Source organism: Gallus gallus, chromosome 11, assembly GCF_016699485.2.
Source record: "Gallus gallus isolate bGalGal1 chromosome 11, bGalGal1.mat.broiler.GRCg7b, whole genome shotgun sequence".
NCBI classification, from domain to species: domain Eukaryota; kingdom Metazoa; phylum Chordata; class Aves; order Galliformes; family Phasianidae; genus Gallus; species Gallus gallus.
The window spans coordinates 16,745,122-16,758,491 of record NC_052542.1 but is presented as its reverse complement, the minus strand read 5'-3'; positions in this window follow the sequence as shown (position 1 = coordinate 16,758,491).

Here is a 13,370-nt window from a genome sequence, read left to right as displayed (position 1 = left end):
TCACAGATAGCATCTTTTTCTCTCCTCACTTCTCCCTACGAGAAAATAAATGATGAACTGAAAAGAGCACAAGTGAGAGAGTAAGGTTTGCAGAGAGTAGCCAAGAGTTTTATTACAAGCCTGTTCCTCATTAAGGCCTTAGCAGCCTCACACACAAAAGCTAATTACTGTTTTTATGTCATGTTATTTTGATTCATGTTTCCTGTCTGGAAAACAGACGGGAGTTTTGGGCAGCCAGCCAAGGTGAGGGCCATGGTATAGTGCAACGGGAACCTGCCCCAGCCATGGAACAGAGGAGACAAGAGCCTTTTTTTCTTAATTTAAAACAATTTTTTTTTTTGGTTGTTTTGAGGAGGAAATGGGAACTTTCCATGTAGGCGTAGTTTGCTCCCAAAAAAATAGTTGTTCTCTAAGGGTAGTGGAAAGAAAGAGATGTCCCAGTGCTTGTTTCTGGTCAGGAAGTGCCCTACAGACAGGGCCGTGTGGCTTTGCATTGCTCATGTGTGGTGTTACCCACGTCGGAACTAAAGGGAAAGTGATAGTTTTGCAACCGGTGCAGTTTTTAGAAAATAAATTAATTCTCTGAGGACCAGGAGGCTATTCTCGTCCCTCTTATCAACACGCAGATAGCATGTGGTGCTCCCAGCAGGGCTCATGTCTAAGTGCTGTGGGGAAAAACAAAAACAAGTTGCCACTGCTGCTGCCCCGGGTTTCCATGAGGTGGCAGCAAGGAAAAAAATAACAGTCCCATGAACTGCTTTTCTCCTCCACGAGAAATGTGTCCCAGAATATTTGCTGCTTACATAGCATAAATATTTCACCCTGGTTTATAACTTTATTTCAGTAGCATCCGGCTGTGTCACTAGCAGAGTTGAAGCCGAACTCTTTCCCCACCTTTGGGGAACAGAGTGGAGATAATTAGGGAGAGAAAGAGCAAATTAATGAGTTGTCCAAGGCCACGTCATTTTGCTTTAAGTCCTACTGATGAAATTTAAAAAGAAGATTAAAAAATCTCAGCCACACTGGAATTCCTCTGTGGTAGAGTATTTCAGCCTGAATTTAAGTATAAGGATTCTGTGTATATTTCTGGAAATCCAAATTTTATCTCAGAATTGGTGATGTTTAGGAGATGACTGATGAGAGCTGTGGCGGATATCTCCTACAGAACAGTAACAATAAAAAAAAAATACTTACAGACAAAAAAAAGAAAAAGACTTCAGAAAACTAATAATTAACTATTCCATTACCGAATGCCATCTCTATGTCTGTTTATTTATTTTCTGCATACTTTTTACCCAAGGTAATGAATGAATTCCTCCTACTAAGATTTATAAATAAATAAATACACACGTATATGTATAAATCAAAGTTGATGGAGTTTTGAGTGGATGAATAGAACACAAGAAAGCTTTATTTAATACTCTGTGAGGTGCTGAGATTTGAACTTTACTTCTGATTTGAGTATTGGGAGATGTAACTGTTTCATCACCTCCAAGCACCATGCTTGTTTGTTGAGGACACGAAGTTGTAGCTCTTGAAGGCAAAGCTCATTCCTTCTCTTGGCCACATCAACCTCTATCTGTTGCCTGCAAGGTTCCTGGAGTGGAGAGAGGTCACTGCCGTGTGTAGAGGAGGGATCCCACAGTGGTGATTTGGATAACACGAGGATAAAAAGGTAGATGAAATCAAAGTTACAAGAGAGATATTATGAAGAGCAACATTGCAAAGATAAGTGTTTGACTCGTATCAGCATCACCCCATTCCAGTGAGAGCTGTGAGGATTCTGTGAAGATTAACATGAAAATTTGAGATGTTCTACACTAGAGAAATCAAACCATAGAATAGCTTAGGTTGGAGGGGACTTTAAGATCATCTAGTTCCAACTCCCCTACTGTGGACAGGGTTACCACCCAGTAGATCAGGCTGCCCAGGGCCCCATCCAGCCTGGCCTTGAAGACAAAAAAAGTAAACAGTCTTTCTCCATTCTCCCTCAACTATTTCTGCTGCTCATTCTCCCTCTCTCTCCTTGCCATCTCCCTCCCACTGCCTGCCAGCTCTTGGCAAATTCCATCACCCTTCCCAGCCTGAGCATGGAGTGAGCAAGTGCTTTATGAGCTAACTCCAACCCTGCGAAACAGAGCGCTGCAGAAAGAGAAAACTCTGGTTAACTTTAATTAAGTTTGCATTACTTTTCCCAGTAGGACCTCAAATTTAATGGTATTACATTTTAAGCTGTTTGGCAAGTCTTGAGAAAACAGTTTAGTGAATTTCACTAATAAAAACAAAAGCTGCGTAATAAACCAGGCCTCTGTTGAACCAAAATAAGAAGACATCAGTCTTTCTCAGTGTGCAGAAATGCCTTTTGAAAGATGACATTGCTGAGTGTGTGCTGGGATTGAGAATTCAGGGAAAGGGCTTCTTTCCCTGCTTGACTTTATTTTATCCACATTCCAAAAAAATTGTCATTTGCTTCACTGTGGATCTGACTTGAGGAGGAATTAGACAGGAGTTTGATTAACAACCTAGAAAGCCAGTGCTTGTTTGGGATTTACAGCCCCCTGAAATTACCTTCTGCTTGGGACTGTGCTGAGAAGGGGATGAGCAAGGAAAGGTGCACTTCTTGGAGCCTGCTCCCCTCCTCCTGAACACTGGGCCATGAAGCAGAGCCCTGGATACATGGGACTCGGATGGAGTATCTCACTTACAGGTCAGCAACGCCAAACATAACCACTGGATGACACTCGAGCTATCTCCATTTACCCTATGCTGAGAACAGGAAATAGCTGGGGGCCTCAGATATCACTTCTGGTAAATGCTGACTTGCAAATGGTGACTAAGAACCTGGTCCAAAGCCCACTAAAGTCAATAGAAAAGGTGTCTCCTGACTTCGGTGACCTTTGGATGAGTCTCTAGCATTCTGCAGCTGTAATACTTGCATCTCTTTGTTGGAAAGAGAAGGGAGACAGAGGCTTATTGACAGGAATACTTTGCTTCCCTGGCATAGACTGGGTGCAGAGATTTACTGACCTTGCCAGCAGGTCATACTGGCCTCAGCTGCTGGGAAGGGCAGAAAAAGAGACCTTGTCATAGTCTGGAACTGCTGCATAGTAGTGGCAAGATAAGATGAATGAAAACAGTTGAGATTTTGCTCTTCTACAACTTGTCCTTGCTCTGCAACCACCTTCAGGATCCCTAGGATGCACAACCTCAGATAACATTGGACTGAGGAGGAGATATTCTCCTCCAGTGACCTTGGGTCCATCCTTTGAAATGAGATATCCGAAGCCATGCAGGGCCTGATCCAAAGCTCACTGAAGTGAGCAGGAATGTTTCCATTGGCTTGCTTGGGCACTAGATCTCTAAATATTTGGTAACTCAAACCTAAAATGAAAGCTTTTTTGAAGGTTTAATTAAATTCCTGTGCTAATTCAGAAAAAGGATCATTTCAAGGTCAAGGACATTGCAATTACTTCTTTAAAATCTTGATATAACTGACTGTTTATGGGGTTGATTCTTCTTTTCTTCTCTTTTTCTTAAAGTCACTGCAAAGATCCTTCTTTAAGCTATAAATTGAGTTTAAAACTCACATTTAATATTTAGTTATGATGTGGTTAACAATTTTATGTGCCAGGCAGTTGCTCTTTTATTTGCTTACAATGTTGTCTTTAATGAATGCCAAAACCATGCAGCTCAAATGAGCAAGCAGATGCCAAGTTATTAACAATTATTACCTTTTACAGTAATTTTTGGCAGACTTTCACTTTTTTGGTGGTCTAATAATTTCAAAACAGGGAACTTTGAAATATTACACCAAGACCAAACAGCACCGTGGATTGGTCGACTTCCTCTTTTCTAACTTATTCCAACTTGTTTCGTATTGTGAAATATTTTTCCACCCAACATTTGCCCAGCATGGAGCAAGGTTTACCCCTGCAGCTAAAAGCCATCTTCCTGATGAAAAATAACAACTGCAGAGGTCTACAGACCATGTCCAACTACTGTGTACAGCATGTAGAAAGAAGGACAGTCAAAAGCACAGTGCAAGACTCAAAGGGACTTCTGAGCTCACTCTCAGAGTAAACAAAGGTGTATGAAATTAACGAGTCTGACTCCCCTCCCAAGTAAGGATTAACTCTGCTATGTCAAAGACCAGATTTAAAGCCCCAGTCCTAGTGTGCTTCTCAGAAGAGGCACATGGCTTAGATCAGGCTTGAAGCTAATCACTGCTCGCTGCTGTGGTATTTGGGCAGTATTCTGTCATCTACGGAGACTCTGAGGATTATTTTTCCATCTCAGCTCTTCTTGTGTTCATTACATGGTCTTTAGAACTGTTTTTTGATAGCCCTTCAGCATGATGTCTGGAAGCATGAGACCAAGGCTGCACCCAGTGCAATACGTATCTCATTTTCTGCTGTGGAACCACATTGCTGTTAGTCCCCCACATGCTTTTCAATTTCTTAATTCATTACTAACAGTAACTTTTATGATAGAGATTTTTTTTTTTTTTATCTTTTCAAGGGTTCTGCTTGATTTGTTTGTGGTTCTTAGATTTGATTATGGAAACAATAATGACCAACTGTAATGTGTCTTCTGCTTCCTCTTGGGTGTTGCTTCTTCCATAAGTAAACCTCTCAATCTTCATTTCTACTTGGGAAGAAGAAAATTCTTAATTGTATTTATTAAATTAAAAGAAGACACAATGATAATTCCACTAGTTTATAAATTATATTGGTGATAACAGTAACAATATTTGAAAAAGTGGAAACCCCTGAAAGACAGTGGTGTTGCCATATTCACTTGACCATCCCTATGAACACTGGTGATGGCATTCACAGAAGGCAGAATGGGCTCATCCGCACCCCAAAATTTATCACCATATCATCAGAAGAAGCAGTTCAGTTTTTTGTCCATAGACTCACCAACTGTGGGAGTAAAAGAAGTGCACATCTAGAGCAGTTATTGAAGCCAAATATTTATCTTTCTCCCATCTTCAGGTCCTGGACACTGACATTTACTGAGAGTCTTATTCTGGGTGGGAGCAGTGTGTCACTTTTGACTATAACTTGATCTATTTTTCTTCTTAATTCTCAGACTAGAAGATTTCAGACCAAAACAAGCTCTCCAGTGTTTCACATTTTTAGTTAATTTGTCAGTGTCATAGATACAAGATTTTTAGGACAGAAAACAGATGCTAAATAAAATGAAAATGAAATACGGACACTTTTTATCAGATATCAGAAGTGCTTGTCTCCCCTTTGTGTGTCATATTTCATTCTGAAGAGAGGGTACATTTTATTTATTTATTACACTTTAAAATAACTTGAGTGGATTAAATTCTGTTCCTCTAACCTAAACATTTGAAGGATGTTTCCTATTGCAAGATGATATTGCATAACCAAAGTAAGGCTTAAAATGTCGCTGGAGTAAAGTCTGTAAAATTTATGGTGTAATTTATTAAAGGGGCACAGTCTGCTGCTTTTTACAAGGGTGGGTGTACAAGGGAAGCAGTACCCCAGTGAGCAGCTCCGGGTGGGTATTGGGAGTCAGTGAGCAGTTAGCATTTACACATGGTAGCACTTTATTGGGAAAGCAGTTTATTAGGGAAAGAGATTCAAATATTTAAAGTTCCACCGGGGGAAGTCCTGCACACCCCTTTCCCAGATTTAGGAGAGAACCAAGGAGGCAAACTCGATTCCTGAGCTCTCCCATGCTATCCAGGCTGGACAACTCCCAAATTCTTTCCAATAGAAACCTTGTAGACATCCAGGCAAGCAGCCACTGCAGATTCGTCTTTCCCAGAACGTGATGTAGGCAGTGCAAAACCTTTAAGTAAAATCCCAAGAGAAAAGCATACATGGCAGCCACTGGGTTGATGACATGTCACCGGACATGTTTTTGGTGCCTGTAACTGCTCAGAAGCCACATGGACTGATTTCCTGAGAAAACCCTTCCTAGGTGGAGGTGTTCCACTTAATAGCCCCTTACTAATATTGTTGCTTTTACTATTGTTGCGCTTATCAATAATAATGCTCCCACACATGATGTAATTAGTTACTGTGTTACAGTAGCACCTACTTAATCCAAGATTAAGGCTTCATTGTGTGAAGCCTTGCACGACCAAATAACAAAGAGGTCCCTTGTAACAATTCTTTTGAAAACATTTCCTGTTTCTACACTGACCAGAAATGAGACCACACAAGATTTACAATGAGGGAAGCATTGATTACAGAGCTTAGCAGCCATTTTCATTTTTTAAGTTTATTTTTATTGTTATTGTAATTAATAGTACTAGGCTAACTAATTCAGGAAGAACATACTTCTTGTTTGGACTTGGTAGCTCACAAAGAGCTTTTCATAGTACTTTGCATATATAATTCACAGAGACAATTTGCAGAAGCTGTATATGGTAAAATACCTGTAATCATTTCACACGTGGCATGTGCACCCTATCCCGTACATACTGGGGGCTCAAAAGGGGTAACACTGGGTCCTGGGTAAACTCCTCAGTTTTCATATACCACAATCTTAAGATTATGCTCTCGACTCATCTAGAAAATATATTTTAGACATTTTTATTGAAATTACTCTTTCTGTAATTCTGAGCCCTGTATAATTATGGAGTCATGAACTCCACTGCAAGCAACAAAAAAATTTACCACTGACTTCAATCGGGGCAGTATTAAATCAAAGGTTATTGGGGGTGTTGGCTCTCTTGGCAGGGTTATATGAGAAGTAGTTCCAATAGCTTCACAGCAACCTTTGAAAACCTCCTTTGAAATGTCCTGCTGTGCATGCTGAGGTTGAGTTTTGGTTCACTGTGCTGTGTGCAAGCTCTATGCTTTTTGGAGCCCTCCATATCCCCCAGATAGGGGATCTTAAGGTGTATTTTCATCCTCCTGCTGACAACATGCCAACCCCCAAAGCCTGCTATAGCTGTGCCCATCTGAATGCCTGGCATCCCGGCAACAAACTCAACCTGCATAGATTTGAGATCATAGAATCACTGAATTGCTCACGTTGGAAAAGACCTAAAAGATCATCGAGTCCAACCACAACCTAATCAAACTACCCTAGCTCTAACAACCCTCTGCTAAATCATGTCCCTGAGCACCACATCCAAATGGTTTTTAAACACATTCAAGGATGGTGACTTCACCACCTCTCTGGGGAGCCTCTTCCAGTACTTATAAATAGAGATATGGTGCTTATAGAGGTACACAAAGTGACATAAAAAACAAAACAAAACAAAACAAACAAACAAAAAAAAAACATATTGTGCTGTTATCAGAATGTGAACTTGTTATTTCTTTCACTCTCATTGTTAGGATTGTTGAAAGCAGAGAAGTCTACCAGGCAGCCAGAGTGCACCAAATTTTGTTGAAGAATCGAAATGTGGAATGTGTTTGTTTGGAGAGAGACAAATTTAACTGCCTGCAATGGTACAAAATGGGAACAAGAGGATTTCTTGTGCTATTACCAGGAGGGAAATAGCACAAGAAAATCACTACTAACATCTACTAGTAGTATCTAATATCCCTACTAGCACCTACAAGAAAGAAAGAGACAGACTCTGTAACAGGTTCCGTTGTGATAGGACAGGAGGAAATGGCTTCAAAATAAAAGAGGGGAGATTTAGAGTGGATATAAGGAAAAAGTGGATCCATCACATTTTTTCCCTCCCATGTTGTGCGGATACAATGGGGGATGTTCCCTCTATGGTCCATTTCAGCAGCCAGGGAAAGGAGAAAGAAGTAAAAAGCCAGAGCTCGGGGAGACTGTAATAACAGATTTCTCTGGGGCTGTATATTAGATATTAAAATGCTATATGATGGTGGAAAATCAGTTGAGTGCCAGATGGAAGCATCCTACTGGCTGTATCCAAAGTACTAGCTGCCAGATGGGGAAGGCTGGCTTCAGATATATATTGATGCAGTTAAAATAGAATAAGCATTCCATATAGGCAGCTATATCTGTGCAGACTGTCCATGAAAATGGACAGGAATAAGCTGTTTTAGTGTCAAGTACATGTGAAATAGCACGGTTGCAGCAAGCCTTAAGTGCAGCTCTGGGTTTATAGAGAATGGGACTAGGAGACAAAGTGATGTGAACTGGTCACCTAAGCTATGCCACTGGTGCTAATAAATGGGATTGAAGTCATTTCTTTTCCCCCCTAAAAAGGTCACAGCATGTGGACTAATTTTATAGCAGTATTGCTAAAAAATTGGCACATTTGATGCAAAACCATGCATAGTTTAGACCTTAAGTGTTCACTAATCCTTTTACATTGGTGACTTCGTCCCCCACAAAGAAACCAAATAAAGAAAAAAACAAAAGTACCGCCACTCCCTTTAGATTAGAGAGCAAATAATTAAACTACTCAGGTATCTGACATCTGCATGTAGTAGACGTATTTTATAGTAATCCTTCTCTTTATAAATGTCAAATAAATACTTAAGAGATTTTTGTAAGAAAATTGCAAACATAACTAGAATGTGTCAAACATCAGTTTAAACACATCAACCCAAGTTTTTATGGCTAGTTTTAAACCTGGGTTATAGGCAAGATCCTGTTCTCTATAAAAATGATTTGCCATTTATTGAGATGGTTATTTGGTACAAATAAATAAATGTAGCCTTTATTAACTATTTGAAAGTGCAACACTAATAGAAACTGTTATTATACAATTGCAGAAATGCCGAATTCCTCATTTGCTCACTACCAACACTCGCAGTGTATTAGGAGCAGCAGGGAATATAGGGACAGGGAATATAGGTGTCAGGTCCCAACGCTAAGCAAGAATAAAGCATACAAGGCAAAAACATACCCCAGCTTTGTGTATTGTGAGCTGTTTTCCAGTGTTCTGCCAAACCTGCATGGTGGAATTTGCAGGAGGGCTGTGCACAGGAGCTCCCAGGCTCACTCATGGATTTCAGGGCATATCTTCTGTCTCCCTCTAACTCCCCCAGCCTGGTCTGGAAAGCAGCCCTAAGGGCACATACCATTGTTCTGAAGTCAATTTTTTTTATTTTTCTTTTTTTTCTTTTTTTATAAGAAAGGGATATGTGAGACCTCATTTTCTTTTGAACTAGGGAGAGCCCATCTGTGAAGTAAAGAGATATGATACATCACCCCACTAATCAGTTTTCCTCAGCAGTTGTTAAAGCTCAGTGTTAGTCTTCAGCTGGATTCTCAGTTAAAAAAATAAAATAAATAAATAGATACCACTGGCTGGGAGATGAAAAGTGCCTCCCCACCCTAAAAAGAATTAGTATGTCCATAGCAGCAGGATTTCAGGGCTGCGTGTGGCACAGGAGAGGGTTTGGAGGGGGAATTTAGATCTTTTTAGCCCCTGAATATATTGTTTTACAGGTAATTTTTCACAGGAAAGCAATTAACACTGTATTAATGTAATTGTGCAAAATAACACAGAGAACTCATTTTTATGATGAGCAGCAGCTTCCAGTTGAGGGAAGGAATGGGAAGGTCACTGAGATAATTTATTCCTAGAGATGTTGACACATTAATTTCTCCAGGTTGACCACTGGTAGGAGAAGACCAAAGCCTTTTTTCTTCAGAGGATCTTGCCACCATCTGATTTCTGATGTTACAGCAAACACAGTTTTGATCCCTTTGATATCTTTTTTCTCTCCTTCATTTTCTTTGAGGGAAGTCCAAGTTTTTAGTGCTGGGCTGTGAATTAGGACTCCGTTGTTATGAGAGCTGCAGGGAAACCTTTGGAAAGCCTCAGTGAAGTCTCCAGGGTCATAAATCCCCCTCAAGCCCATCTTATAATTTCTTGTCTTAACATCTCATGCTTCATGGGTTTCCAAGGCACAGCCCAAACCCCCTGGATGAGGAGCATGTTTCACCTTCAAGATGACATGCTTGAGGTGGCCACCTTTCCCAGCTTGCTTTCATCAATGTTTTGCAACGGAGAAGAGAGGTTTTTAGTGCTGTATTTTTTTTAATTTTTCATGTGTTTCTACTATAAAGCTGAAGAGGGTTGAATTCATCTTGAAAAGCAGCTTGGAAAATGGCATAAATGCGTAATGCATTAATACTCATATACACGGCTTTCTCAAATGCTGCATCTCAGCATACAGATTTCAGACGCTCTCAAGCTTCACACACCCCATCACACTCCCCATGGTGAGGGTTCCCAGGCTGTTTAAGTGGAGATTTCTGATGGCTGGGACTTTTCAGAGAAGAGGCCATTTGGAGCTCGTCAATGGCAGTCGAGAGCCAGCAGAGTGGGGGACTTGCTGGCCAGCACAGAAACACGCAGCCATAAATCCCAGCAGGCAGTCCTGGGAGCCCACACAGGAGCTCGTCCATATTTCTCCAAGGTATCATTTATTTTACAGTGCAGATAATATTCCCATTTTATCTTGGAGAAGAAAGACAGAACGTAACCCTTCCTGTGCCCTATATCCACAATATCCTCCCCAGGCTGTTTTGTCCCATGGCTATCCATACTGTTGCCAGACATGCTTCAGGATAAACCATCTGTCTGTATGTAAATGGATAGAAATTCCTAGCAATTACAGCAGGAGCTGCCTTTCAGTGGGACATTTGTGTTCTGCATCCCAGATGACTTAAGGATGGTGCTATATGAAAGTTGCAGTGTGATAGAAAGTTTTGGACTTTCTGGATAGCAGCAGATCCAGGGTGCTTGTCCAAGGAAGGATTAGGGCTGTAATTAAAACAATAAAGACTCCTATGCCATATATTTTCATAATTAGAGCTTATAGCCCCAGCCATGTTTAGCCATGGCTCATGATGTCAAACGTAACACGCATAAACTCTAATGGTGACAGGAGGCCTTTATAGAAGTTTGTTTGGCTTTGAAAATTGAAGATGTTGGGTAAAACCGTCTCTTCCTCCACGAATGGAACAAAGCAATAAATAACATGTTGAAAGGAGTGGAAAGCTTTCTGGTGGGATGTGCCATCTGCCGGGTGCTGGAACAAGATGGGCTTTTCCCTGGTGGGGGGCACCGGGCTTTCCAGACAGGCATTAGCATGAAAGGGAAATTGTTTCTGCGGGATGCTGCAGGAACCCTCATGGGCTGACAGAGGCATTGCTCTCTGCCACAGACGGTTTTCCAAGCCATGCTTCTATCCGTCATAGCCGCTCCCCAGTATGACTCCAAAATTCCCCTTCTGCTGGAGTGGACTCAAGGCCCAGTGGGAGGCAATGGAAGCAGCTGGGACAGGGAATGGACAGAGCATCTCCAGTCCCAAAAGGATGGAAATCACACCAAAAGTAGTCACCGCTCTGAGGTTCTGCCTCTGTCTCACCTTGAAATTTGGGTCAGGGCATTGAGAATCTTCCACCTCCCACATGGGCTATGCCTTAGTAGAGAACAGTTGGGTATTTCTTTCTGATTTATAATTTGGAAGAGATTTAGTGTAGAGATGGGAGAGCTTTCTCAGGGAAGCAATATGATTTTTTTCTGATTAAACATCCAACTTTTGTTCCTGGTTTACCTCTTACTCAGCTTCTTGGTGGGAAAGGCTCAGTTGTACTGTTCTCCTTATAGAGCACTCCAAATTATCATGGGTTTTCAAACACTTTAATAAACTTCCCTTCACACCTTCAATGCATATTTATTTGAATAGGAGCACAGCAACATAGGGACATAAAAAATACCGTCCGCTGTGCTGCAGTGTGCTGCATAGAAGGCCACCTAGCTCTTTTGGCAGGCTCCCCTTGCTGTTGGCTGAACCCTGAGGTTCCTGTTAATAGGATAGTACTGTTTATTATCTCATAGAGATCATTATAAATAGATGCTGTTAAAGATAACGCCACATTGTAAATAAAGGCGCCATATGAAATCACAATATTTAACTAGCTGCTGTCAAGTTATTTCTTCTCAGGAGAAAATATTCAACAGCCAACACTTTGCTGAGGTGAAACCATCTAAACAACCTTAGTGACAGATCCTTCATAAAAATACTTCCATCTATATTTGAAATGGTTCCTTCCATGTGCCTTTTTTTAATCTACTTCAGTGGATGTTGATTTGGAACCCCAAAATGATTCAAAATCTGTCACTTCTAGCAGAAAGTTTGTTCCTCAAGCAGTAAAACTGAAACACGAGAGGCATAAGCAGGTCATTGGTTTTTTACCAACTTGCAAATTCAGAGTCAGATTTATTAGTCTGGAAAAAAAATGTCTCTTTAGGGGGGAATGGAAACCAAATGCAACAGCATTTTAGGTATCAGATTCACTGCAGAAAATACAAACTTAGCAAAAATTAGGAAATGTACCCCCCAAAATGGCAACTCCATTTACCTCAAAAGTGCCAGACTTCATCAGATTCTCAAAACACATCCCCTCCCCTTCCCTCCACACTTCCTAAATGAGTGAAAACCCAAAATTATTTCCAAATTGCCCCTTCTCCGGGATTTGATTGTCTCCCCTTGGTACAGACTCATGCCCAGTTTAGGGCAGCTATTACGAATGCAGCAAGCATCTCTGTCGCAGACAGCCCTTGGCTTGCCAAGCACACAAACAGCAGCTCAGCATCCCTGCTGAGGAGCACCGAGGATTTGCTGTGAGTCGTGTGATTCCCATCGCATGGTTCCCAGAGAGATGACAATCACTCCAGGAAGTCTGATAGCACTGAGAGGCTCTGGATGGGGAGAGGGCAGGGGGTAGAGAGGATGGGAAGTTAACTCTTGCACCACCTGAACTAGCCCTAGAAAGCTCTTCTGGGATTAGCAGAAGATTAAATCTCGTTTGCATTCAGTGTTTTAATGTTTAGCTTGAGCAGAGCTGGTGGTGCAGCCATTGATGGGATAGGTGTAACAGCATGATCGGAAGTCTGCACTTTCTGGCCCAAGTTGTTTGTAGCAGTGGTGTGCATTGCATGGAGAAAGGATTGATCAGTACCAGTCTTGTACATTAAGAAAACTTCTCTGACAAAGAAATAGATCAAAGCCATCATGGAGAACAGCTCTGCCATTCTCTGAAGGACATATCTCAAACATCCATCCTTGACAACTGATCCCAACTGCAGAGACCAAAATCCACAGCTCCTATTCTTTGACCTGTTAAAGCAGCCCTTGGCATCAGGATGAAGCTGTAATTACTCAGGATGAAGGATTTCACTTAATTGAACCTAGAGGAAGCCTGACTCAGGCAGAAGCAGCAGTATGATAAGTCAACCAGGGCAAAAGGTCTGATTGCTATTTCCCTTCTGGAGAATGGGAAGAGTCATCTGGGCAGAGAGAAACAGCTTTTGTCCTGAGGCAGCCTGTGGCTTTTCACTGCAAAATACCTCACCAAAAAGTGGCAGATGTTTTGTGTAAATCTGCCATAGGACATAATTGTCCAACAGGTCAGATGAGCAGATGTACAGATAG